The following is a 4,685-nucleotide window of genomic DNA, read 5'->3' as shown; positions in this document are numbered from 1 at the left end:
ATCTTGTCCCTGACATCCTTGGAGAGCTCTTTGGGCTTGGCCATGGTGGAGGGTTTGGAATCTGATTGATTGATCGCTTCTGTGGACAGGTGTCTTTTATACAGGCAACAAACAGAGATTAGGAGCACTCCCTTTAAGAGTGTGCTCCTAATCTCAGCTCGTTCCTGTATAAAAACACCTGGGACCCAGAAATCTTTCTGATTGAGTGGTAAAATGCTTATTTCCCTCATTAAAATGCAAATCAATTTATAACATTTTTTGACATGCGTTTTTCTGGATTTTTTTTGTTGTTATTCTGTCTCTCACTGTTCAAATAAACCTACCATTAAAATTATAACTGATAATTTCTTTGTCAGTGGGCAAACGTACAAAATCCAGGGATCAAATACTTTTTTTCCCTCACTGTATAGTATTTTCTCATGTGGGAAGATATCTGTAGTGGCAAACTGTTGTTGTCACTCACCTCTGATTTAGATTCCAATGATTCGGACTCAACTCTGAACTCTAAACCCAATATAACACAGATTAATATTCAAGATTAAGCCACTTGATAAAGGAGAACAGGGGTGTCAGTATCATGCGTATGTATCAACTTCTCAGAGTATGCTCATCTATGATCAGTTTTGGCTTGTAGATCCTAATGAATAGATGACATGGACAAGGGGGACCTGATCCAAGATCACACTACTGCTCTAAATGCTGTGTGAATCAATACATTCTAGGCATTGCTTGTAATGTCAATACTTTTGAGCAGAAAAGAATAGCCTGTTTTAAAAGATAAACCTACCTGGTCCTCTGAGGTACTTTCTTCAGAGCTCTATAAGAAAAGAGATGTGGGTTATTACACTACGGTCAAAAGTTTTAGAACACCTACTCATTCAGGGTTTTTCTTTATTTTTTGCTATTTTCTACATTGTAGAATAATAGTGAAAGACATCAAAACTATATAGTAACCAAAAAAGTGTTAAACAAATCAAAATATATTTTATATTTTATATGCTTTGATGACAGCTTTGCAAACTCTTGGCATTCTCTCAACCAGCTTCATGAGGTATCACCTGGGTGCATTTCAATTAACAGGTGTGACTTCTTAAAAAGTTAATTTGTGGAATTTATTTCCTTCTTAATGCATTTAACCAATCAGTTGTGTTGTGACAAGATGGCGGGGATTATACAGAAGATAGCCCTATTTGGTAAAAAACCAAGTCCATATTATGGCAATAACAGCCCAAATAAACAAAGAGAAACGACAGTCCATCGTTACATTAAGACATGAAGGTCAGTCAATCGGAAAATTCAAGTGCAGTCTCAAAAACCATCAAGCGCTATGATGAAACTGGCTCTCATGGGGACCGCCACAGGAATGGAAGACCCAGAGTTACCTCTGCTGCAGAGGATAAGTTCGTTAGAGTTAGATATTCCAGCCCAAATAAATGCTTCACCGAGTTCAAGTAACAAGACACATCTCGACATCAACTGTTCAGAGGAGACTGTGTGAATCAAGCCTTCATGGTAGAATTGCTGCAAAGAAACCCCTACTAAAGGACACCAATAATAAGAGAGACTTGCTTGGGCCAAAAACCGAGCAATGACATTAACCGGTGTAAATTTGTCCTTTGGTCTTGAGTCCAAATTGGAGATTTTTGGTTCCAACCCTGTGTCTTTGTGAATGCGGTGTGGGTGAATGATATCTCCATGTGTATTTTCCACCGTAAAGCATGGAGGGGTGTTATGGTGTGGGGGGTGCTTTGCTGGTAACTACTGTCTGTGATTTATTTAGAATTCAAGGCACCCTTAACCAGCATGGCTACCCCAGCATTCTGCTGCGATACACCATCCCATCTGGTTTGGGCTTAGTGGGACTATCATTTGTTTTTCAACAGGACAATGACCCAACACACCTCCAGCTGTGTGGGGCTATTTTACGAAGAAGGAGAGTGATGGAGTACTGCATCAGATGACCTGGCCTCCACAATCCAACGACCTCAGCCAAATTGAGATGCTTTGGGATGAGTCACCGCAGAGTGAAGGAAAGCAGCCAACAGTGCTCAGCATATGTGGAACTCCTTCCAGGTGAAGCTGGTTGAGAGAATGCCAAGACTGTTCAAAGCTGTCATCAAGGCAAAGGGTGGCTATTTGAAGAATGTCAAATATAACAACAATTTTGATTTGTTTAATACTTTTTAGGTTACTACATATTCCAATGTGTTATTTCATAGTTTTGATGTCTTCACTATTATTCTACAATGTAGAAAATAGTAAAAAATAAAAAAAACCCTTGAATGAGTAGGTGTTCTAAAACTTTTGTCGGTAGTGTATAAACATTAATATGCATTACAATGAATAAGCATAGTGCATTTATTAATATTTAAAAAGTATAAATAATGGCTTATTCATGGAAGTAATTATAAATTATGAGTTAGATAAAGACCTATTCTGTTTTTTGCCAATGCACTCACACTTGTATGTTTTACATTCTACACCTGGTGACATTTTTAATATTATTCCATTCAACCCACCTCGAGCTCTGAAGTGTCACTTTGATCCGAAGTTGCGGGCGGATGAACTTAGCCTTTGCGTTTGAGTCTGAAACACAATGCCAGCAGAAAAGCACAATGCATTTAATAACAACCTGTCAATGCGACAAAAAAAAACTCTACCATTGCCCAAACAAGCCATTGTAAGTAGAGTATATGGGTGTATACTGTGCAATGAGCTCTACTTCGAATGCAATCTAAACTTGAGGTTTGAAACAGGAATGATGAACTACCATAACTGTCAGCTTTTCTGACTTGGACTGCGGGGGGAGGTAGACAACGTGATTGCAATCTACAGGCTTGCGTGCATTTTTCAGACCCACCCCCCAACACAACAATCAAACTGCAGATACTTTTGATAGCTTGTTTTGATATTACTTACCATGTTTGATGATTCCAGTTCACTCTGCTCCAAAATAACTTTGTACAGAATCTGTTAAAAAAACATATACAGTTCGATATGTGAGAATACAAAAATAATACAAAAGTCTGATGTGTTAAATCTATATCAACTCATCATTTACATTTTATTGTGAATAAATTAAGATTGTTCAATAAAACAACAAGGGTACTTACTGGGTTGGCATAAACCGCCCCCACCAAGCAAAAAATCACTATAGTAATCTTCATTCTACAATGAACACAGAATATTAACATTGTTGATTTTAGTAACTGTGGATTGATGCATTAGGCCTACTGGATTTTTTGGGTTGCATTTCTAATAACATGTATCAAGCGTCTAAATAAAACCATCAATATTTGTTGTAGGTGTGCTGTTAAAAAGAAAAGAAAAGCAAACAAGTGAGACGTCGCTTAGGCAGTGCAATTCATTTTCCACATGCAGTTTTTTTCATATACATTTTATATACTATAACTATATTCACTCTATATACTACAACTATATACATTCTAGTGTATACATTCTGTGCTAAACCTGTGTATTGTGTATGTGTTGAAATCAACCATGGTCCTTTACCTTTTCCCCAGTTTCACCAGAATCAGATGCTTGTAGCTGCAAACCCAACTCTGCCAATGGTCCTTGTACTGTGTACAGTAGTAGTTTAGAACGCCAGGCACTACTATCCCACTGGATGTTGAGACAATATGAGCAGGATTAAATGGATGTGGTGGGTTGAGGAGACAGACAGGGATATATACTAACCAGAACCCTTAATTAACATGATCGCCTCACTTCCTCCCAGCCAACTCGGTTCACCACACTTTTTGTGAAAGTGTATTGGTGCCGGATACCGAATGCACACACACATAAACACATACGCACACACGCGCGCACACACACCACACGTGATTCCAAGAGCATGACCACATCGGCCACACCATCTCCTCCACCTTCAGGGAATTCTACATCCCCATGGCCTCATCTTCATCCTTTTACTATAGGATCTTCATCACTATAGGATCCTCGGTGACCCTGTGTAAGAGGAGAGCCAGCAGCCACAACTACCTCAGTAACTGCCCCGTCACACCAATGTCTCTCTAAGACTGCTTTCAATGGCTATGTCTGGACTGATTGTTAATCGGCTGTAAACAATGTATTAAAGATGCTATGCTATACCATAGCAAATGTTTACATTTTTGGGGAATAAAAGCGGGTTTCATTTCAACTGAGAAAATAGTAGATTGCCTTTATCCAGAGCGGTATTAAAGAAGAGTAAATAACATAATTTACAGAAAGTTACCAGTGGTGTAGTGGAGGGTATATTCACATAAACACTGTTCATGCACGTTTTATTTTATTTTTGCACAGCGTTTACCCACCTTTTGCAGAAAAATGCATTGAAAGTAAAGGGAGCATTACTATACTCACACTGACTGGTGGTCAGTGTTTAACCACATATTTTTTTACCACTACATCATTGCATGTTACAATAACAAAAGTACAGTACATGTACTGTGCTATGCATTTAGTTGACAATTATGGTTTTCATCTTTTCAACTTGTTAATGAAAACATAAATAATAAAACACCTTAGCAATTAGTCTTAATGTTTCACAGTAGGCTATACAATTAGCATTTTGAATGGAGAAATACAATTACAGTAAGAGTGCAGGAGTGAAGAACACTTATGGCTCATGACATGGTTGCACTATAAGCCTTTAAATCTCAGAGATTTCATGTGCCATCCTC

General features: G+C 38.2%; 1 long non-coding RNA gene across 1 annotated transcript; it reads right to left on the bottom strand.

Moving 5' to 3' along the window:
* Nucleotides 1–2,922: 2,922 nt before the first annotated feature.
* Nucleotides 2,923–3,594, bottom strand: LOC121552897. The gene is made up of 3 exons (XR_005997322.1): nucleotides 3,514–3,594; nucleotides 3,114–3,168; nucleotides 2,923–2,970 (listed from the first exon to the last, which is right to left on the bottom strand). It is a non-coding gene; the product is annotated as an uncharacterized LOC121552897 (long non-coding RNA).
* Nucleotides 3,595–4,685: the final 1,091 nt, after the last annotated feature.

This window comes from Coregonus clupeaformis, chromosome 36 (genome assembly GCF_020615455.1).
Source record: "Coregonus clupeaformis isolate EN_2021a chromosome 36, ASM2061545v1, whole genome shotgun sequence".
NCBI classification, from domain to species: Eukaryota; Metazoa; Chordata; class Actinopteri; order Salmoniformes; family Salmonidae; genus Coregonus; species Coregonus clupeaformis.
The sequence above is the reverse complement of the archived record's forward strand: the minus strand, read 5'-3'. Positions and strand labels throughout refer to the sequence as shown.